The 25,467-nt window shown below is 36.0% G+C and overlaps 1 long non-coding RNA gene across 1 annotated transcript in view; it reads left to right on the plus strand.

Annotated features, from left to right (window-relative positions):
- LOC143230427 (uncharacterized) overlaps nt 1-8,177 on the plus strand; it is a 34,929-nt gene extending 26,752 nt beyond the window's left edge. The window contains exon 3 of the long non-coding RNA XR_013016434.1: nt 8,040-8,177. This is a non-coding gene — a long non-coding RNA (uncharacterized LOC143230427). The remainder of the gene's footprint in view (nt 1-8,039) is intronic.
- Nucleotides 8,178-25,467: the final 17,290 nt, after the last annotated feature.

The raw sequence follows: 25,467 nt of genomic DNA on the forward strand, positions 1-25,467 counted from the left end.
TCTCATTTCTCTTGGATGGTTGGCAGTGACTTCTGGGGAAGTGATTGCTTTCCTATCATTTTGAGGAAGACTGGCCATGGAAGCTGGACCAGTTCATCTGGCCCTCCTTAACTTCTCTATCAGAACTTGATCCTGTCTTGATCTGTAAGCCATCAATAGATGGCTACATGGCAGCAGTGAATGACCATATTATCCAAGCAGCTGCTCAGTGTATCTCTAAAACCTTAACATGTTATCCGCTGTATCCTTGTCCATGGTGAAATACTGCTTCTTTTGTTATTTTCCAATTATTTTTAACTGGATCTGAAAGGAGAATACTTTCTTAAACCTTGACATCAGCCTATTGTCCTCCCTTTTTCTAAACCTGGATAGGATCCCAAGATATCTTCAAACTATCGTCCAATTGCTTTGACGAGCTTTCTCTTTAAGATCTTTGAGAGAATGGTTAATGCTACTTTAGTTTAGTTTCTCGTATCAAACAACCTCCTCTCGCCCACCCAGTCTGGGCTCCGACGACAGCAGGCCACCGTAAACCACCTGATTCGACTTGAAACATTGATCAGAGAAGTCGTTTTCAAGCAACAACACCTTGTATCAGTATTTTTTTACTTCAAAGAGGCTTACAATGCTACGTGGAGGTACGGCATTTTGCGAGACCTTCACTCATAGAGTTTGCTTGATTATTTGCACCTTTTTATTAAAAGGTTTAATAGACCAGTGATTCCAAGTTCAAATGGGTGTGACACTTTTTTATTCTTTCCTGCAGGAACTTTGAGCCCTTCAGGGCTGTTTCTTCAGTGTCATACTTTTCAGTATAAAGATCAATGCCATCACTGGACAGCTCCTTCCTAACATTGCAAACGGGCTCTATGTTGACGATTTACACATCTCGTATCAGTCATCAAGGATGAGTTTTATTGAACTGCAGCTACAGACTGCCCTTAATCGTTTACTGAAGTGGACCACAGCAAACAGTTTTACCTTTTCTCTCTTTAAAACCTTTTGCATGCACTTTTGCTGCCAATGTGGTATTCACCCCAACTCGAACTCCTTGTTGATGAAGTTGTGCTTCCCGTGGTCCCTGTGGCAAAGTTCTTGGGGCTTATCTTTGACCATAAACTGACCTTTATTCCACCCATCAAACAACTATACGTCAAGTGTCAAAAGGCACTGAACATCATCTGTGTTCTCTCTTCCACCTCTTGGGGAGCGAATCAACGTTCTATGCTAAAGATCTATCGAAACTTGGCTATTGGTCTCTGATGTAAGCTCTGCTAGGACCACGGCCTTGAAGATGTTCGACCCTGTTTACCATAAGGGGTTTTAGCTCTGCACATAGGTTTTCTGCACTTCAACAGTCCAAACTTTGTACGCTGAGTCTCATCAACCTCTCCTACACTTCCACCATTTACCACTGTCTTGACTGTAAATTTCAGAACTTCGATCCTTACCATAGCATCTCACCTGGAATTGTGTTTTTCTTCCTTAATGGGCCATGATTTTTCAGAATAGATGTCTGCCATTATTCCTTACGGCCTTTGTATCCAGGTACCGTTGTCTGAATCGAGTCCATTCTTCGATGATTTTACTCTCTTCACTGGTCAGCCCACCCCACAATGACTTACTGTCATTCTAAAATGTGATCTTTCCTTAAGTTATCTGAAGAAAACAGATACTTACAATTAGAGGTGCTGTCTTCTATTTGCCGAATGTCTTTTAAACCATCCTTCTATTCCCATTTATATAAATGGTTCAAAATCAGTGGGCTTTGCTATAATTTGTTGTAATTTGGTTGTTACACATGGGATCCATCTACTTTCTATGTTCACTGCAGAATTGTACGTCATTTCTCTTGTTCTAGATCACATAGAAGCTATGCAGTGCACGAACTGTATTATCTATACCAACTTGCTTAGCTCTCTACTGGTCCATTTCTCTTTATCATCTACTTCTATGCAGTTTTCTAAATACCAGGTAACGTCATCGGTATTTGCGGGAACCAGCTCTTGACACCACAGCTAAGTCAATCTGCTCTGGTGCTATCACTACAGTGACTGTTACATACATAGACTGTGGTCCTGTATTCAAAGCTCGGCTTCACACCAGGTGGCAATCTACTTGGAGTGAGCAACGTGACAACAAGCTTTTCCAGATCTAACCTTCTGTTGTTCTTTAACTTTCTTTTTCTGAAAGGATCAGGAGGAAGTTGTCTTGCCTAGGCTATGCATTGGTCACAGTGTTTTAACTCATCGTTTTCTTTTATCTGGGACTGGTGCACCAATGTTTGGTCTGTATGACACTCAAGTCACAATAGTCCACAATTTATTGTCGTTTCGTCGTTACGACTGTGTACGACTGCACCATTCTAGATATGTTTTAACATGGGTTCTCCTAACGTTGGACAGTGTTATTGGCAATGCTGACACTGTCCACTTCATTTGTATTTTAAAATTTCTAAAGGCCATCAGTTTTTTAATTCGAGAATTGGCTTTTATTTTGTTTTAATATGATCCCTTTTTACGTATTTAATAATTATACTTTAATTTTTTATTTTTACCGGTTGTTTGGTGCAGATAGCTTAGTTGTTTTGCCCCAATAAACGTCTACCAACCAACCATTCACGTGTGGACGGAATTCTTTCAGACCCAGCAGCAATGCATCGAGTCCACCAACCTCTATTGTCACTTTGGATAGTTCAGTCAAATGCCGCGATACAGTTCTCAAGACAATAACTGCAGATATTTTATAATATTTTTAAAATAAAAGGCATATAAACTTTTTTAAACAAATTTAACAGTTTAATAATTATTTTCAGAAGAAACTTAATATGTTCACATACAGTTTCAACTAAATAAGAAATTAAAACTGTACTATCATTGACATACCAGAAGGGAGAATGTTATCGGTTGGATTTTAGCTTTCACTGGAATGCATTTATAATTGGTTTTTTTTCTGCAACATCGGTGGTGCGGTTTTTAAAATTAATGATAATAAAAGTAGCAAATATGTTAATACAGTTTTCATCTAGAGAATGAGACATAATAGTGCTTTAAAGTCTTAAAAATATCAAATTAAAAAGTAAACTTTCTGCCTATTATCTATACTATAGGCTAGCATAAATTTCAAGATACTATTTTGTAATTACACCAGTCATCATCGCCACGGGAATGAACCCGTATGACCGAAGTTAAAAGTAAAAGACAACACTTACGAAATGTATGCTGTTCGAAAGGTACAGTGCACATTTTTATATCAATATTTTTCATCGATGAAATAATGATAGAAACAATAGTTTTCTTCCTTTTTGTTTATTATTATACAGAAAATAGCTTTGTAGAAATAACATCGCAATTTGTACTTGTATGCTATTTTCCATGTGCAGATTGGCAATGTCTGTCCGATGTTTATATCGAAACTTCTTAAAAGAATCATGCTTTTTAAATAAGTTTGATTACAAATTTTAAGAAAAAATGTATCATAACTAAATATTTAAAAGTAAGTTACACTCACACACTTATGTCTGAGTTCTAGACGTGATGTGTTATTGCTTTCCCCCCCTTATTAAATTTGTATTTTATATATCCTATCCTCTGATATTTAGTTGTGTCTTGTGTTTGTTCGTGCTTGGTACTTAAAATGTTCAGTACCACTTGATTCTTGAGAAATTCGCTCTGAATTTAGAAAGGTATGTCGAAATTTCTTGCAACAACCAATTGAAAGACGTTCATATAAATGACTTCGTTATTTTATGTCCATTCTTTTTCCATGAAAGTATGTAATGCTATAAGAAACTTGGATGCTTATAAATTCATTTTAGCACGACAGATGGATGTCACATGCGACGGTAAGAAACTGTAGTTACAGGAGACCATGTATTTCTAAGTAATTGCTAGAGTGATTTCTTTTGTAGATACTACTTTTTTCTATTTTTTAAGCATAAAACTTATGCTCACCGGTATCAAGTGTTACTGTATCGATCATTTGTAGATTGTATACTTCTCAGTCTTCAACATAGTGGTGTCTCACGCTGGCGTAACCAAACGGCAGTACTTTTACCGAGTAATTACAATGAACAAACATTATTCGTTATTTCCCGTAGAAAATATATGAAATCCTTATTAAATCTCGATAATTTCATAAATAATATGATACTTTTACACATATTTAGTAGACGGTTTTTAATTTAAATAAATATTATTTGATCAATGCACGTATACTGTGAAGGTTGAAACTACCGCAATCCGCAGTGTTTTCATTTATGGGTCAGCTGGTAACCTATATAATCATATAATCGGTGCTGAATCCTGACTATTTGTGAAATCAAAAGCAAATTTAGTGGAAAGACGTCTTTATGTTGTTGTTTTTTGTTGGGCGTTTTTCACTGCCTAGAATATATATGTTTTGTAGTCCAATATGGCAAGCACTAAGAGAAAACAAAAATATCTCACCTGTTGTCATGACGTCATTCTAAACGTAATAATGCGTGGTTCTTTGATCTTTGTGATGCACAAATCAGTATCTTACTTTAAGTAAGTACGTTGCTCCTATGTAAATTGTCAAAGCCTTAAATTGTGTTCCTGTTATCTGGTGTAGCAAATAAAAAAAAATTGAAGACTAATAGACCAGACACTCGAGAACGAATAACTTTAAGTGCCTATTTGTTGTTGTTCTTGGATTGTTATAATCAATTTTCTTTAAATACTAGTTCATAACAACAGGGACCCGTGATTCAGGAATCTTCTCCTGCTCTGAGTATCCCCAGTAAATTTTTGTTTGTTTGGGAATTTCGCACAAAGCTACTCGAGGGCTATCTGTGCTAGCCGTTCCTAATTTAGCAGTGTAAGACTAGAGGAAAGGCAGCTAGTCATCACCACCCACCGCCAACTCTTGGGCTACTCTTTTACCAACGAATAGTGGGATTGACCGTAACATTATACGCCCCCACGGCTGGGAGGGCGAGCATAGCGCGACGCGGGCGCGAACCCGCGACCCTCGGATTACGAGTCGCACGCCTTACGCGCTTCGCCATGCCAGGCCTAGCTTTGTACATAACAATAATCGAACAAACAAAATTTCCTGTAAATAAGAGAGATTGTCAAGGCTAACCACATAACACGAATTTGACTCCTATTTTCCAAGAGTGGTAAAAATGTTATAAGTATTAAGCTGATTCTTCTTCATCTGTTTGTTACAACTCCTAATATTGGATTTGTGCTACATGTTGTGGTGATTTTCAAACCTGAAAGTATCATTCTTGATAAGTATGTTAAGTTACACTAGAGGTTTATCTGTTGTAGTATCTACTTCTTCTACTTCAATGTACCAGCTTTGACCAATAGTGTTGCTGCTTTGGATGTAAAGGACCTGAACACTGTTTCCACTTTACTCAAATTAAGACAATTAAAATATTGGAAGCACACTGCTAGTTATCCCTAATTCTATATCTATTTGAGCATCAATGAGTCGTAACTGGTATATTTTCTGGAAATGAACATGGGTGAATTAAAAAAAAGAGCTAGTACAATAAGCATTTTACATTATTGTCAGCTCGTTATCCTTCGATATGTAAAACATTTACCGCATTTAAAGGAATCAATCTTCCACAAAATATTACTAATGGTGTCTATATATTTTTTCTCTCCATTCCATCAACTGTACACACATACTGTTTCTAACAAGAGGGCAACCTCCAGTGTTCTAATTGAGTGAAATTCATCAACATGCAGAGTGTGCAGTCACCACTTTTCATTGCGAGAAATGTGGTGGTTTTTATTGCAGGAACTGGGAGAGTGTCTAAACTGAAACTCATTAAGGCTGTCCATAACATCAGTAACATCGACATAATGTTTAAGTGTAACAAGAACGTTTGGTCCATCTGAGCTGTTCCATCCTTTAAAACAAACTAAAATTATTTAAAAAACATTTAAAGTCAGCCATTATCATTCATATATCTACCAAACTCACTAAAATTTACTTTCTCCTAAACATGCGAAGGCAACCCATTCCATAGTCCAACCTGTTGAAAAATAAAACTGTCTTAGCTGAAAACGGTATCTACTTTCCCTAAATCTGATTTGTGCCCCTTAGTTCTATAATTCTCGCTGTTAAGTATGAAAATTGACATTATCAATTCTTTGTACAATCTTAAACATTTCAATTAGATCTCTAACGTTTCTTTTTTTAAGAGAAAACAATTTTAAGAATCTTAATCTCTCTTCATATGACAACCTTTCTATCCCGGATACCATTTTGGTAACTCTCCTATGAACCATTTCCAACAATTCAATGTCTTACCTAAGGTAAGGAGCCCAAGACTGAACACTATACTCCGAATGAGACCTAACCAGTGCCCTAAACAATGAAATTATAAACACTTTAGACTTGTATTCGATATTTCTGTAGATACAACCTAAAATTTGGCCTGTTATTAGCAACAGCACATTGTATTGATGACCTAGGAGATTGATTGACCGTAGATCAATGAGTATCACATTATGATAGTCCACATGCAATATATTGCATTTACCATAATTATAACCAATATACCATTTCTTTTCCCAACTCACTGAATGATCCAAATCATTTTGTAAATCAGCATCACCAAAGACTTTGATATCATCAGCAAATTTAAATAATTTATTGACCATTCCTTCATTTATGTCATTGAGGTAAATCAAAAAGAACAATGTTTCTAAGACTGAGGCGTGTGGTACACCTCTTGTAACACTTATCCAGTTTCAATGAATTGCGTTTATAACCACGCCCTGCTTTCCTCTATTAAGCCACTTTTCTACCCAATTAGCTAATTTATTCTCCACATCTATAGAGATAAGTTTTTACAAGCCTTTCATGTTGCAATTTGTTAAATGCTTTGTGGAAATACAGATTCATCAAAATTTACGCCCTTACCCTCATCTACATATTTAGTAATAATTTGAAATCATGCCAAAGGATTTCTAATATGAGATTTACCCTTAGTGAAACCATGTTGACTATCCGATATAATTGTAAACTTTGTTAAACGATTTTTCAAAGTGTTTTTTTATCAAATTTTTTAAACTTATCCAACAAATGATGTAAGACAATTAATAAGCCTATAATTACTAGATCAACGTCTATTCCCTCCTTTGAAGATAGGAGTGACATTAGCTAATTTCCACACTGTTAGTACTTATCCAGTAACCAAGGACTTAAATAAAACTGTGGCGAGTGGTTTAGATATCTAGTCCTCGATCTCCTTGAAAACCCTTGGGAAAATATTATCTGGCCCAAGAGCGTTATCATTCTGTAAACTTCTTAATTTTATTTTTAAAATTTAGAATTTATATTGTTGTTTGTTATTAAGCACAAAGCTACATAAAGGGCTATCAGTGCTCCTCTGCCCACCATGGGTATCGAAACCAGGTTTATAGAAGTATAAGTCCGCAGCCATACAGCTGTGCCAATGGGAGGGTCAGAATTTATGCAATTGTCTTGTTCAACTTTGTTTTCCTGTATTAGTTGCTCTAAGATATGAAGTACTGCTTAAGTCTTCTTTAGTAAAAAGCTGAAGAAAAAAGCAGAAATTAATTACCTAGCCATTGGCCTGGCATAACCAGGTGGATTAAGGTGTTCGATTCGTAAACTGAAAGTCGCGGGTTCGAATCCCCGTGGCGCCAAACATGCTCACCCTTTCAGCCGTGGGAGCGTTATAATGTGACGGTCAATCCCACTATTCGTTGGTAAAAGAGTAGCCCAAGAGTTGGCTGTGGGTGATGATGACTAGCTGCCTTCCCTCTAGTCTTACACTGTCAAATTAGGAACGGTTAGCGCAGATAGCCCTCAAGAAGCTTTGCGCGAAATTCAAAAACTGATTGTTATGATTTGTGTATGAAGAGCATTCACTTTATATTTCCCTATAAAATATAAAGTGGCAAATCTTCAAATTCTTCATGTACACGATTCTGAGTTGCATATTTTGTGTCTTATTCATGTATTTGTAAAACTAAGCTGAAACCAACATACTTTATAATCTTACCGGTTACTTTGTTCTTTAACAGGATAGACCATCAAGAGATCACTGTGGCCTCTTTTGCCTCATCCAAAAAGTTGTTTCTTTTTTTAAGTCTGTTAAAAAAGTTTTCTTATCTCATCATTATTTCTCTTCGATTAACTTTCACAGGTTTCACTGTCACTACAAGGCACAATTCGTGTACTTCCTGAAAGAACTATTATATTTTGGTGAGGACTGTTCAAATCAGTGTGAAAAAAATAAATCACAAAGGACTTCATACAAAGGTGTTTTATCAGTCTCATGTTTAGTAGCTTTGCAGCTCTCCCGCAGAAATGACACTGCAGCCTTGGGGAGAGAAAGTTATTCAATTATAGTGAAGAAAATACTACAACTTTTAGTGCAGTATGTATATCTTCACGAAATTTTGCGGATTATCAGTAAACATTAAAAGTCTGTCAAGCACAATTATCAGATTTTTGTGTCAAGTTCTAAGATTTTATAAGTAGTGATTTGCTTTTTTGTTCGAGTGCTGAACGTCCAACATGCAGAGTAATTTTAACTGCGTCGATCCTTTAATGACTTGCTATCGGTATTACCGTCAGGTGGCAACAGATCGATCACGATTATACTATGTCAGGACATACAGGATGATGGCAAGATCACGTCAGTCTCTTTTATGACCTGAATGACAACTGAAATACCCAGTTAACAAAACCTCATTGTGGTAGCGGCGTTTCTATATGCTTAGGTATATGATAGGTATCTAGAGGTTTTAAGTAAAACTGCTTAAAAACTTGGCGATTTTCATTAATACAGAAAATTTAGTGTATAAATAATGTGAAGATGTGAAGTGAATAAAAACTTGAAGATTTTTACATATATATGCTGAATGAAAGAAGAAAATTTATGTTTCTTGTTTTACAAGGAGGACGGGAGCAAGTACCATATCATGTTACCAACTCTCCATGTATAAAAGAGTATATAAATATGAAATCAAGTTCTACTGATGTTCTGTTTACAGCAGCAGACTATTACAGAATTTGAAAAAAACAACAACATTGCGATGTAAAAAACAAACACCATCTGCAATGTGAAAATAAACAGAATATAAATATCTAAGTTGCCAGAAAATTTCCTGCTACGCATGTATTTTCTTATATATATATATATATATCGGATACAATGGCTGTCCTCTCCTGATGCCTAGAAATTTTGTCTGATTTTACAGTAGCACTGTAAATGTATGCAGGTGATTCCTATGATTCTTATAATTGTCATACTGTATGTACTTTTTATGTGCAAAGCTAGTAAATAACTCAATTTTTCTGTTTTTTATTCCATGAGTATTTTTCTGCCAAGATATCTATTTGCACTGGATTACTTTTCTGTTTTCTTAGTCATTCGAAAAACGGTTTCCAAGCTTTATCTTCTTCTTCCTATCTTGATTTCAAAGTGTTGCCGAGTTAGCTAAACTACCTTGGGATACTATTGAGATATCTGTGCTAACCGTCCTTAACTTGGAATAAATAGCCTAGAAGAAAAAAGTTAGTCAATTCCGCCCACTACCACCTCCTGGGCAATTTTAATAGAATAGTGGGATTTGTCCGTCACTCGTATAACACACTCACTGACCCAAAGTATTTAGCTCGATTTTAACGTATAAAGCAAGTTGCCTCACACCTAAAGCTCTGTGCTGATCTTGTACAACCTTTTGGGCCACCTTAAACATTAACAGTAATAGTTTGACCATGGACCACTGTATTTACAAGTTATGTTTTTCGTAACCTAAACATAATAACCTATTATTAAAACCAATATTATATGTAATATATTACAATAGGATATTCCAGAAACAACTCACATGTTGAATTTCTGTCAAATCAATATCACTAAGTGAAAGTTGCTATATGTTGAATTTCTGTCAAATCAATATCACTAGGTGAAAGTTGCTATATGTTGAATCTCAGTAAACCAGTCTTACTATGTAAAAGTTACCATGTATTGAATCTCAGTAAACCAATCTTACTATGTAAAAGTTACCATGTATTGAATCTCAGTAAACCAGTCTTACTATGTAAAAGTTACCATGTATTGAATCTCAGTAAACCAATCTTACTATGTAAAAGTTACCATGTATTGAATCTCAGTAAACCAATCTTACTATGTAAAAGTTACCATGAATTGAATCTCAGTAAACCAGTCTTACTATGTAAAAGTTACCATGTATTGAATCTCAGTAAACCAATCTTACTATGTAAAAGTTACCATGTATTGAATCTCAGTAAACCAATCTTACTATGTAAAGTTACCATGTATTGAATCTCAGTAAACCAGTCTTACTATGTAAAAGTTACCATGTATTGAATCTCAGTAAACCAATCTTACTATGTAAAAGTTACCATGTATTGAATCTCAGTAAACCAATCTTACTATGTAAAAGTTACCATGAATTGAATCTCAGTAAACCAGTCTTACTATGTAAAAGTTACCATGTATTGAATCTCAGTAAACCAATCTTACTATGTAAAAGTTACCATGTATTGAATCTCAGTAAACCAATCTTACTATGTAAAAGTTACCATGTATTGAATCTCAGTAAAAATCAATCTTACTATGTAAAAGTTACCATGTATTGAATCTCAGTAAACCAATCTTACTATGTAAAAGTTACCATGTATTGAATCTCAGTAAAAATCAATCTTACTATGTAAAAGTTACCATGTATTGAATCTCAGTAAACCAATCTTACTATGTAAAAGTTACCATGTATTGAATCTCAGTAAACCAATCTTACTATGTAAAAGTTACCATGTATTGAATCTCAGTAAAAATCAATATTATTATGTGAAAATTATTTCTGGAACAGTTTTAAAAAACATCATGCAAAGTTTCTCGTTTCGTTTCCAAATGAAGATTTCGTAACATTTTCACTAAAGATATCTTCATTGTTAAAGAGAAATGTATGTATATTGCTAAACTTCTCGTATGTCTTACATGAACAATTGAAAAATACTTTTGCTAATAATATTTTGCATCCATCACATTACTTATTTTAAATTAAATTTTAAAAATATTCATTTGTTTCATGTTTCAAGTTTCATAGTACGAGATGTAATTTCCCATTTGTTCCAAAATCTTCTAAAGAGATCGAGTATGTTATAGTAAACTTCTTTTGAAGATTATCCAAATAGTTACAGTTCATGTTGTCACCACGAGTGATCATATTCTATCTGACAGCCGTGTTTTACAATATCCTTGCAGGGTAGTTGCCATTAAAAATGGCTCCAATGTTAAGCTGTCATGTAAAAAGCACACGACTACTTGCGCGCTTTCCATAATCTTTCTAGTTTACGAGCTATAGTGACGGTTTGCAACGTTATTTCAACACTCCAATTGCATATAAATTTATAAATTCTACACCTACTAACTTGATTGCCATATCCTTTCATTCTAAGAACCAATTAATTAAAGCAAAGGAGAATATGTATTCTCAAAACGGCTGATATGGGTATTAAAACTTTAATTAAAATAAAGTACAAAACAATGTTTCGAACTTCTTAGGTCATCGTCAGGCGAAGTAACAGCCTATACCTGGCCTTACCCAGTGTCTTAAAGTACGACAGCGGTGCCTGCTCGAAAATTAATTTGTTTCAAACGAGCCAGATGACGTACTTAAAGAATGTTAACGTGTATTAGAACGAAAAGGCCAAGTAGCCGGGAACAGGGACTGGCACGTGGTATAACATGGTTTCAGGCGAGAGCGGCGTTACACGATAAAAGCGGGCCATTCTTTCTCAGATCGCCACCAACGTCGGACAGAGGACCAACCTGTGCATTACAGACTTCACCTGAAAGTGACACAAAGGACACAACTCTGTTGCACAAAAGTTCCACAGTTATGCAGGTTCCCTCACAGGAAGGATGTTATGCACGATGCGCCAGCTGAAAGCCTGCAGATGTCCCACGGCAGAGCAGGGTGGTATTGCTCAATCCTCTGGGTACATTCAGGGACCAGCAGGGAACATCGGCTGACACGGCACAACAACGCCGTATCGTCGCAGCAGCGTCAGTATACCAGGAAGAATGGTAAAAAAAAACATCGGTGTTTGCAGGCTCAATGGAACACCAAAAGCCTTGGCCCCGTGCCAACCAAGAATCTAATGAGGTGGCAACCGGGATGACCCTCCAAGTACAGACAGCGAAAGGTGGTAGACATTAAGAGAGAAAGACACTGGATTCGGACACATGGTATGCCCAGACCTCCCCTGCGAGGCGGAAGGGTCAAAGATTGCCGAGACAAAGCCACAGGCTTTCCACTCCACAGGCAGGTGGAGACATTGTGCTTAATAATCCGTGCAGTGTAATATCCAGAAGGACAGCCCCAACGTACCAGACCAAGGGGAGTATCCTCCTCCTCACCACCTCTGCCCTGCCAAACAAGTTAGCAGGGCAGCAGCGGTAATCGTGCGCTGGCAAACCCACTCGCTGCACCCCCCCCCAGGCAACCTCAGGGCTCGCGAGAAAACAAACCCCAAAGCAAGTGACTGTGGAGGAGGTCCAGTCCAGTCCAAACGGGGAGTCGGCAGAGGAGGCCCATTTTTCCAACCTCCGAGCCCGAGACGTGGAATAGTTGAGCTGGGCAGCGCTGACCTGAGAGTATCGGTGGACAATGACAAGCCCCGAGCCTAATGATGTTAAGTTCTCAAGGAGCAAGTTCACATCGTCTGCATGAGAGATGTGTTTGACACTCGTACCCCCCCCCCGGCAACTGGAGACAACACACAGAGACCGAGTGATACAGATAAGAAATCAGGTACTCGATCACCAACGCATAAAGCGAGGGGGACAATAGACAACCCTAACGAGCTCCCTGTAAAATGGGAAAGGAAGACGTCAGGTATCCATTAATCAAGAGCCTGCTGGAAGCGATCGCGTACAAGGCTTGCACGTACTGGAAAAAAACAGGAAGAAAGGCACACCTCCCCAGAACGAACCACAAACGTTTGTGGTGAACTCAATCAAAAGCTTTGCTCTGGTCGAGGGACACAGAGGTTGCAGAGATAGTCCTGTCCGTGATGTAATGGGACAGGTCCCTGAGAAGCACCAGATTTTCTCGGATGATTCTACCCCGCACGCAACACGTCTGAGTGCAGTAAACCAAAAAAGGGCATAACCGCACCCAAACGGGAACACAGGATTTTAGAAATAATCTTTGCATCCACGTTCAGGAGAGATATGGGACGCCACCAGAATAGATCTCCAGACTGGCTGAGATGCTTACAGATAAGAGTAATGAGCCCATCCAGCGTTCCCGGCGGCATAGACGCCGTGGACAGACAGCTGTTAAAAGTCTGACGAAATAGGGTCCGACAGCATGTCACACGTGGCGGTAGAATTCCACCGGCAGTCCATCCGGCCCAGGACACTTACCAAGCGGCATGGACTGAATGGCCGACCAATATTCACCCAAGCTGATGGGTTGCACCATCTGTTCGTGAAAGGAAGAGGCGTAACCGGCCACGAAGTAATATGACCGTTTCACTGACAGTGGTGGGCTATGGAGATTGCATGTCTGTACGCTTGATTTCATGTAACTGTTAGCAATGGGTGTGGCTGAAATAGCTGAATCCACAAATTAGAAGGGGTGTCCACATACTTTTGGCCATGTATATATAACAAGCAAAGTGCTTTGGTCAGTTTCTGGTCAAGATAATAACTCCCTCGAGTAGGAAGTCATCTTCATGCGTAAATAGCACCACTCACCTCATCTCCTTGATCAAGCACAAGACCATAACAACTGACGTACAAACGATGAACTTCCATAGGGTGAGCCTATTCACCAATGTAACAACAGCTGAGACATGGCCAGGTGGTTAAGGCGCCCGAATCATAATCTGAGGGTCACGGGTTCCAATCTCCGTCGCATCAAACATGCTTGCCCTTTCAGCCGTTGGGGCGTTATAATGTTTCGGTCAATCCCACTATTCATTGGTAAAAACGTTGTCCAAGAGTTGGCGGTGGGTAGTGATGACTAGCTGCCTTCCCTCTAGTCTTACACGGCTAAATTAGGGACGACTAGCGCAGATAGTCCTCGTGTAGCTTTGCGCGAAATTAAAAAACAAACGAACACAACAATCATACGATATCATAATATCACAAACTATTGAAAATAGAATACTACTAAACACATGACTAAAAATTGTAGACACCAGTCTAATAGAATTCAAGAAAAGGTGTCACAATAGAAACATGAACACCATAAACCATTAGGTTACTTAAAACAGCACATGTATATTGTTTAAAGAAGGTGGGGAATATTGTGAAAATATGATTATAGTTATAATTATTTTTGTTACATTTTTTAAACACCTAGAATTTATAAATTAGATTTACAATGACTTAACTAACTAAATATTAAAAAAAAAATAATATTGTTGAAGTTATGGTGATAAAAAATAATTTCAAAATTATTCAAGTAAACCATTATTTTAAAATACGTTTTTTAAACATGTTCTATTTTCTTGCATACTAGTGTATGTGTGATACCATGACAAATAAATAATTTGTGTTGTTAGTGATTTAAAATATTTGTTTGTTTTATTAGTTTAATTATTTATGGTACTTAAATAAAATATGACTTTTTCTAGCCAAATTTGTGACTTTATTTCCTTTCACCGACTAATATGCTCTAACATTACAAGAAACAACACTGATACAATCAACCAATATTAGCAAGTTTATAATACTTAATCAATATTAGACGCAAAATTAATACGATATGACAATATTAGTGAAGTTTGTATTGTTTAAACAACACTAAACACTAAAATATTATTAAAATGTTTCTACTACTTGAACAATGCTAACCACGAGAGTGCTACAATAGGACAATATTAAAGAAGTTTCAAAATTTTAGCAATACTAAACATGAGACTGGCACAATATAAAAATGCCATAAAAGTTTCTAATGCTTATAAATTATGCCAGAATACAAGACTCACACAGAAACGATACTGGAAACGGGACTGATACAATCAACTAACTGAACAAAGTTCTCGTGCTGTACACAAAACTAATACAATCTAACAATATTAAACTGAGCAGATAGCCCTATGTGGCTTTGCTATAAGAAAAACACACACACACACAATATTAAGCAATCTTCTGATATTAGTTTAACAGCACTAATACAATCTAACAATTATAGGCAAGTTTCTGTTATCTCAACAATACTATGTACAATGGATTAATACAATCTAACATTGCCAGGCACAAGAGTGGTACAATCTAATGATACTAAGAAAGTTTCTAAACTTTAAAAATACTAAACACGAGAGCTATTGCAAATAAAAATCTGAAGCAAATTTAATAATTAAATCATTCTAAGCACGACATTGATACAATATAACAATGTTATAGGAGCGTCTCATATTTAAACGATACCAAACATGAAACTGATTGAATAAAACAATAACAGGCGGGTTTCTAATACATATACTACACTAGACACAAGACTGATCCAATATATAATTTTTGGTGAATTTCTAATATCTAAACTTTACTAGAAACTACTGATAAAATCTGAACATAATAAGTACAAAATGATGTAATCTAACAATTTTAAGGAGCTGATAATTTTCAAATAATAACAGGTATAAAAGTGGTGCAATTTAACATGTCAACGATAAACTTGCTGGGTGCTTATATAAATACAGTAAAGTCGTAGTGATCAAATATGACAACCATGTCAACGATAAACGTGTTGAGTACTTATATTAGGTAAAGTTGTAACGATTGCACATCAATGATTCGTGTTGAGATTTGCACTTACTGAAGTCTTCGTAGAAGTAGAGGTTCTAAAAGAACCTTACCTCTAACGTTCAATAAAACCAAGTTCATCTTCGAAACACAAAATATATACTTAACTTTTATTTTAACTTTTGAGCTTGTTCTTTTTGAACTAATAACATTAGTTTACATTAGAACGGCATCTTGATTCTTGCTACCGTAGTAAATGTACTAAAGAAGACAATAAGCTGCTAACCACATTAACGTGTGTAATCTCCCAGCCATATGTACTACAAATGATGCTCTGATGAACAAACTATAATGTATGATCTTCCTCTATGTATCATACGTATCCTTTTCTGTGAACATTGTTAAAATATAGCGAGATTGTTCACAATGAGGTAATAACACTGTGTAACAATTTTTTTTAGTTTTTCTTGTTCCTGGGCAGAAAGTGTTACTTCCCAATTGCTTATGCCTAAAGTGAATGGAAAAGATTTATTTTTCTCTTCAAGCTTTGCTTTTCTGACCTGTGAGCGTATAAGAAAAACATGATGGGAGACTATATCTGGGGGTGATACTTGAAAGTGATTTACATTACGGTAGCATATCTCGAAAAACTACATAGTTCTAAACATTTTTGTATAACTTTAGTATAAATACGTGTAAATCTTGATTGATGTTGTTTTATTCAGACCTTATGTAAATGAAAATGTGCAAATTCACCCGTTTTTCCATAGCAAATAGGTTAATTTCTAAATTTAATTATCCGGGTCTCAAAAGCAAAGTTCGAAAGGAATAATGTCCATTTTCTGTACTTTTACAGCATAAGCAATTAAGAAATAACACATACTATTGAGGAACAAAATTTACGTTATGTAGTGTAATTCATTCACCTTGTAACATATCGTTAAAACTAGCACTACTGATGTAAATTTGAACATACTGTTATTGTGAAAATCAAAAACGCTATAGTATCTATTTTTGAAGTTAAGGACATATAGAAAATAACCAAGTCATTGATATTTTTTTAAAAAATAAAACAGAACAAACATTGACACTATACCAGTACATAATCTTCAATCAATAAATCTTTGGTTAATAACCAGAAACCTTTTTTCACTATGCCAGAATCAATTATCTCTAATCATTTATAAGGTATTTTGACAATTATAGGTTATTATTGTTCAACTCCAATTGCGGTGCTATGTTGAATTTCCATTTATTTGTATCTTTATGTGAATGTTTTCCAGTTTACTGATAGTTTATTGTTTTTATATTCCTTTTAATTTAGGATAGTGGATATTTCACGTAGACCTGAAATTTTCAACACTGAAAAAAATATAGTATATGTGTAATTAATTTACATCAGCTTGTATATTAATTTCGGCTATACACCACACATGTAATGCTTATAAGCATTATTGTATTATAGTATTCTAGTTTTGGATATATACTACACGTGAAATGTATATCACCGTGTGCCATACCGTTTGAGAGTCAGCGCTGAAATTTCAGCTAGATAGACAGAAACAATTTGGGTAAAGTGTCATGCTACAACAGTAGTTATTGTGCCCAAAGGATGTATGAGCGGTAGGAAGTCAGGTGAGTGGAAATCAAAGGGTTCCACCTGAGGGTTACATAACGATTACTTGGTCTGTAAGTTATGCTAACATCTGAGAGTTTGATAATTTACAAAGGATGCTACCGCCTAAGGGTTATATAATTATTACATTATAAACAAATAATACTTCTTCAGAGAAGGGAAGGAATAGAAATGATTATGTCAAAGTGGCACCAAAGAATGTGTTGCTAGAAGTCTTCTTAGGAGTCATAGTTCCATGCCCCCTTTCCCAGTGAAACAGCGGTATGTCTATAAACTTACAACACTAGAAGCCGGGTTTCGATACCCGTGGTGGTTAGATTGCAGATAACGCATTCTGTACCTTTGTGCTTAGTTACAAACAAAAGCGTAGTTCCACGAAGTGGCATCAGAAAATGCTGCTGTAGAGGTGATGTCAGCATTACAGGTAAATAGCAGAGTGCCTGTTGCTAGGAAATAAGTGTTACTAAGACCCTATAGATGGACTGTGTAACTAAGGATAATGTCTGTATAGGTGGATGTTCTTATTAAGAATTGAATTTATATAGGTAGATAATTTTACACAGCCATAAGGCATGTGCATGTTAGAAAGGCAAGTGGTATTTTATAGGTAAACAATATTAGTCTGGTTTCGTAGAATTGCATACAGATTTCAGCTAATGTTTATGTTGCATTTATATATTTAATATTACAACACGTGTTTTACAAAAGCAGAAGGTGTTATTAAGTTTCTATAGGCAGATGAGATTACTTGACACATTTTGTTACTGCAGTTAGTTCTTCTAGGATAGATGGTATTTCTATAGATGGATAGTTTAGTAGGATGATAAGCTCTTTGGAGAGTGTCTTATTGCTTCTCAACCTATAGTTTGTTACGTATTATAATTTATTTCAGTCAAGTTTCTGATTAGCATGCTACAAATATACTTTAATATACAAACAATAATACAATTTATAATAACAGTTATTACAAATACAAATTTTACAAGCTTGCAAAAATACCGAGTCTTCTATCTGGTCTGGGAATTATTATTTTACCGGCTGTTTACCATGAGCGAATTAATTTTGTGTTAATACACAGGTACACTTCTCTTGAGAAGCTATCTATTTTCTTCACACATAAGTTTTTCCCGGCGAAAATGTTTCATGTTCTCGTAGAAATACTAACGTCCAAAATTAATTCACTGAAGTTAAACGGTTTGTAATGTTTGAAATATATTGATGTTCCTGGATAACTGTCTAAAGTTTTCCAATTAATAAGCGTTTATTACAGTTACAGATTTTGATTTCTATAATACACTAATTGTAGTAAATCAACAACATAAAACTGTCTCTTTACATGTTGGTTTATAAAATATTAAGGTGAGATTCTCCAAAGTTCAGTTGGTAACAATATTCGAAGATACGCTTGTACTTTCGTAAAACATATAAAGTTGATTCTTACACTCGAGAATTTTTTACTAATCTAAAGAATATGCAAGACTTTCGCAATACACATTTAACAATATAAGTTACATGAATTTCTAAATGTATATTTAACTAAAACAAAGATCGGTATTAAAAGATAGGTATGCAAGTAAGTTTGTTACAGATTATATCATCAACATGGAAATTTTCATTTCCATCTTTATTTATATATTCTAAAAAGTTACAAATAAAACTATTAATTTAATGAGGCAGTAATTATATCGTACTACATGTTCCCCACCTGTTATTTAAAATATTTTTTATGCATACAGTGAACACAGATTTAGTATAAAACATTGTCCTTTCACCCTAGTTATTTATGGACTTGAGTCATTCATACATGGTATTATGTGATCTTTCTTGTGTAAGAAAGTGTTATGAAGTAATTTACATTAAATAGAAGTAGACAGCAATCTTACTACTGCTGGGTTAGATGATACTTCATAAGTAAAATCTCCCTTATTTCAGCACGTTGGGATAAAGAAAAAAAAGAAAGATGTGTTATCCGTAAAAATAAAAGTGAAACTTCACGAAAAACTGGTAAAAACACACAAATTATAGTAACTAGCCTCTAACTTCGATGTTTTTTATTAATTAGATCTTGAAAAGGTCTACGTTAGTCTCAATATATGCGTAAACTAAAAGGTAAAACAAGCTAAAAAAGTGGAATTCAAGTCAGTCCATGTGAATGTTCGAACTGCCATATACATACTTAAGATACAATATCAAGGCATATTTTTGTTCCTAAATGGCACATAGTAATAGAGCGTTAACATAAAATAACTAGATTTTATATTAAATAACCAAGATAATTTGAGTGGTAAAGATTAAAAGCTATTTTAAGTACCAGTTATGTTGTTAGTTGTGACCTATTTAGGTTTGTTTTGAATTTCGCACAAAGCTACTCGAGGGCTATCTGTGCTAGCCGTCCCTAATTTAGCAGTGTAAGACTAGAGGGAAGGCAGCTAGTCATCACCACCCACCGCCAACTCTTGAGCTACTCTTTTAACAACGAATAGTGGGATTGACCGTCACATTATAACGCCCCCACGGCAGGGAGGGCGAGCATGCTTTAGCACGACGCGGGCGCGAACCCGCGACCCTCGGATTACGAGTCGCACGCCTTACGCGCTCGGCCTTGCCAGGCCAAAATCAGTAAAGAATAGCTACTTCGTGTTTATGTTAATTTTATTTTCAAACCTCTAATTGATCCTAAAGGATGCAGGATATAGACGGAAGCTAACAGTTTACGCTACTTAAACGTTTACCCGACATAGCAAACTATAAATCAAGTAAAACTAAATTTTAAAAAATTGTAGCAATTCTAAAACTGTCTTGATTAATTATATACAGACTATTTAATTTTAACACGAAAACAGAAGCATCGTTAAATGTTTAAAATATTCGAGGCCCAAGTCCTTAGGCGCAGAAAGTTTTGATGTTTCACTATCATAGTTTTCTGTTCTGATTTTTCAAGACACTATTTAGAGATTCGGGATACCATCCCAGTGTGCCAATGCCCAGCGACGCTTCTGCATGAAGATCGAACTAATCTAAGCGCCCTCCCGGTGGTACAGCCGTTTGTCTGCGGAATTACAACGCCAGAAATCGGGTTTCGATACCCGTGATGGGCACAGCACAGATAGCCTAGATTTTTACAAAATCCTATGTAAATTGATTAAAATACGGCCGAGTAATTAACCAATATCTCCAAAATGATGTTGCTGTTTTTTTATGAGCTCTGACAAGTTGGTATTTTTATGTCAAAGTGTTGAACGCATGAAAATTTATATTTGCACCAGTTTTAATCGTTATTGATGTAAATAAGACCGCAAAAGAGTTCAAAATATACACTTTGATCCCATAAAATCCTTTAAAGAAAGCTTAAATAAAAAAATTAAAACGTTGACTGGGTCTATTGGGCTTCGGTATAAGCTTACTAAATTTTAAATAAATCCGTTGAGAAATCAAAGGATGGTAGTCTGTTGAAAAATAGTTAAAAGAAAGAATAGAAAACTGGCATGTCTCTGTTGCAAAACTATAAATGACGTATTTCATTTGTTAAATACAGACCAATTTTGTAAAATAGCAATGGGAATAAAAAGTAATCTTGCAATAAAAAGAAACATGAAAAGCAAATGATCACAGATGTGCACAAATGGTTACGTTTGGAAGTATCTTAGTAACTAAGCCTAAAATGATTTTACAATTATTCTTAGCCATTTATATACAAAAATTAACAAAAGTAGGTAACATAAAATAAAATAACAGAAAATTAGGCGTTGTAAAAACTCTCATATCAAAACTTTGTTGATGAACAGAGAAAAGCATAATGTAATAATTTTGTACATGCTGTCTTCCGGAAAATTAGTATTGTTTGTTTTGAAGTTCGCGCAAAGCTACTCGAGGGCAATCTGTGCTAGCCGTCCCCAATTTAGCAGTGTAAGACTAGGGGGAAGGAACTAGTCATCATCGCCCTCCGCTAACTCTTGGACTACTCTTTTACCAATGAATAGTGGGATTGACCGCAATATTATAATGCCCCCATGCCTAAAAGGAAGAGTATGCTTGTTATGAAGGGGATTCGAACCCATGATCCTCGGATTACGATTCGAGCGCCTAATCCATCTGATATGCTATATAAGATTACTGGTTAAGCATAAAGAAACTAGCGTTTTTCTTGTACACTTTGAAGAAATCTTTAAATGTTACCTTTCAATTGTGCGTTTCATGGTGCTCCAAAATTTTGTTTTTAGTTACGGTTTCAACTCTGATTTAAATTAAGTTTTTATAGCAAAACTGCACGAACCAGTTTTATTGTAAAACACAATTTTCGCCAAGTAAAACAGCACAGCAACCATTGAAAAAATAAACAAAAAGAGAGAAAATAGTGTTTCATTTGTCACGATTTGGAGATCAAATGAATGATTGAAAGAGCTACTTTTTGATATATTACTTTTAGATATTAGCGAATTTTTTTATTTCATATTCTGATACCATATCTGTAGAAATATATGTTACGTATTCTTTATTATACAAACTCTGTCATTTTCCAACTTAATTTTGTGAGCTTTTGTAATACTTGAAAACTGTATACCCAGTGCAAAGTTATCACAAAGAAATATTAGCTGTTGTTTTTGAATTAAGCACAAAGCTACACAAGGGACTATCTATACACTGCCCACCACGGGTATCGAAACCCAGTTTTTGGAAGTCCGCAGACATACCGCTGAGCTACTAAGGGGCAGAAATATTACTGGCATAAAGTTGGAAGTTGTTATTTTCATAAATGTATCTACGGTAAATAATGTTGTGATGCTAAAATGACTTGAAAACATTTGACGGGTACTGTTTGAATTACTGGTCTTCGACAGTCTTTACTAGAGCGACCATCAAGATGCACTGAACAATAATATTCACCGTTATCTACGAAAACAACTTTTGTATGAAAATAATACCTTTATTTTTGCCAATCTTATATAGTTTGTTGGTCTCTAGCTTTTTATTTTTATTATGTATTTTCCGCTCAAACCTTGGATACTTATAAAGCTGTATCTCATTTTCACATAAACAAGAAAGCTTAGCAACTGATGAACTATGTGAAAAGAAAGAAAGAAGATATATCTAACCACATCTACATACACATAAAGTCGTGAAATCTGAAGTGTTTTTATAACATATTGCCAACAATCAGTCCAGTTGACTAAATTGGATTGAAAAAATATTTCGTTTACAAGGAAAGTTTGTTTGTTTGTTTGTTGAATTTCACACAAAGATACTCGAGGGTTATCTGCGCTAGTCGTCCCTAATTTAGCAGCGTAAGACTGGAGGGAAGACAGCTAGTCATCACCACCCACCGCCAACTCTTGGGCTACTCTTTTACCAACGAATAGTGGGATTGACCGTCATATTATAACGCCTCCATGGCTGAAAGGGCGAGGATGTTTGGCGCGACAGGGATGCGAACCCGCGACCCTCAGATTACGAGTCGCACGCCATAACACGCTTGTCCATGCCGGGCCATTACAAGGAAAGTTTGTTTGTTTTGTTTTTGAATTTTGCGTAAAGCTACTCGAGGGCTATCTGCGTTAGCCATCCATAATTTAACAGTGTAAGGCTAGAGGGAAAGCAGTGGTTATCACCATCCACCGCCAACTCTTGAGCTACTCTTTGACCAACGAATAGACCGCACATTATAACGACTCCACGGCTGAAAGGGCGAGCATGTTTGGTACGACGGGGATTCGAACTCGCGACCCTGGGATTACGAGTCGAACGCCTTTAACCACCTGGCCATGCCAAGCCCTACAAGGAAAGAAATAAGAATATAGATTTTATTACTGATTCATTTTTAAACCGTATTAGAAAGTTATTTAACATAGAGAAAATATATATTGATTACAAATCATATCATTTTTATTTTCTGTAATACACAGCTTCCTCTGCGTATTTTATCGTAACATAAAGACCACAAAGTGCACAATCTGTTAACGGACTCAGAAGTTTATGTTCAAGTTTATAAAACTTGCATTTATTTCTTTAAAGTTCAATTTAATAAAAATAAATCTTAAACATTTTTAAAACAAAATTTCAATTAACTTTTAAATAACCAGATTACGCTTTTAAAATTACTATTATTTTTTTCTTTCGGTCTCTTATAGAAGTTAGCTTTCCGCCATCTGTTCTATGATCAAGTAATGATGTATGTGTTTCCTGTAGCAAAGTCACATCGGACTATCTGCTGTGTCTACCGAGTGAATCTAACCGCTGATTTTAACATTGTAAATCCAAAGACTTATCACTGTCCCACCGTAGGACAAGGTAATAGTATATTTTTGTTTGGATATGAAAAATAACTCGAAGTGTGTTTTACTGTATGATAGAAGTGAACTTAATTTTGAATAATATTTAAAAATGACTTATTATCAATTCACAGTTATAATTCACTACTACTACAACACCTTCAGACATAATCAACAACCTAGCACAATGGCTTCAGATCCAACGTTATCATCTGAGGATATTTCTACCCTTGTGTGATGTGAAATGCCTTTCTTCATGCAGGCTGAGAAGTATCTTGACCATCAACTACCTCTCTCCTTTTTAGAGGAGCTGGTTCAGGAGGGAGAGGATTTTTACTCCCTTTCTTTTGCCATGTAGCTTCATTTTCAGACCAATGACATGTTATGACTGCCTCCTCCATTTTTGGAGTTAGTTTCACAGGCATGTTTTTCTTTTGTCTTTGTTTCCCATGTCTTACTACTCTTTTCTTTTGACACAAACACTTACTGCCATATATTTTATCTTTCATGTGCCATGGTCACTTCTTTCATCTCCATTACCTCATCCTTCCTCATAGAGTACACCTTTATTTTGTACTGTTTCTTCACTATCAATCCACATGCTGCCAATACTGGATTGCTGCATTTTGGCCCTTGGGCTCTTCAGGTCTTATCACACTGATTCTCACTTTATATCCTTTCATCACCTCCCCTATCCTCTTTTCATGTTCCTTTCCCCCTTCTCAAGATCCTCCATCCAACCAGCATCTTTCTGAGGCAGTTCAGGATTTTCTATAAAAGGGCACTATAGAAATGGTAGTTTGCACTTTCCCTTTTTTCTATTCCATCTTTTTGTAGTCCTGAAGAAGACTTGGAATTGGCGTCGTATTATTAATCTCACACATATGAACAACTACTTGAAAGCTCCTTGGTTTACCATCGAGTTTTTCCTGTTTGTTTGTGTTTTATAGTCTCTTACGCTGTATCTTTGGGTGACGAATATCAATGTGTCAGACGTTTACCTCCATATTTCCATTTTCCCAGCACCCTCTCATTATCTTTGCTTTTTTCACAGGACTGTACATATAATTTTAAATTTTGGCTCTCATTTTAAGGCTGGCATTTACATGACTAACTACTTCTGGCTATTTCATTTTTGGCATCTTCCATTGACAATCAGTTTCTTCTCAAGAAAGCTGGGTGAATAGATTGACTGGTCAGGATAGAAAAAAACCCATTCTCACACCAACTTCTGTTTCAGTTGGGCTCAGCTTTCTTTTCTTCGACAGGATCCCATGGAGCTTATAATTCAGGTGGTGTAATTCTAATCTTTTCTTTCTGTTTCTGATAATTAGGCTTCCAAGGAGACCATTATTCTCCTTAGTCATTCCCATATGCGATCTCTTCAATGGGTTCTTCAGGATCAATGGTACCTCCTCAGAGATCCCCTAGATTACCCAATATCCATTCCTCCTTTCCTCCAGCCTAATTTTGCCTCGTAACTGGACAGGGGCAATATAACTGCTGGTGCCCCTCTTCCTTCTCCATAAGCAGAGGTACATACTGGCAGCACCCAGTACCTCTTGGTTGTTGGTCTTCAGTCGAGTTGAGTTTCACATTAATATTTTGTAACACCTTTTTGTTTGGACAATGGTTCATTTCTTACCAATTTTGAGAGGAAAAACAGTGGTTATCCTCTCCAACAACTTAAATGTTGTATCTTACATCCCACAGCAAGAACGTACCCGATTGCAGTCACTGGACACATTGGACAAACTGGTTTTGGCCCGCAGCCATCGAATTCATTTGCTGGCTTGTCATATCCTGGATGTTCT

Source organism: Tachypleus tridentatus, chromosome 10, assembly GCF_004210375.1.
Source record: "Tachypleus tridentatus isolate NWPU-2018 chromosome 10, ASM421037v1, whole genome shotgun sequence".
NCBI classification, from domain to species: domain Eukaryota; kingdom Metazoa; phylum Arthropoda; class Merostomata; order Xiphosura; family Limulidae; genus Tachypleus; species Tachypleus tridentatus.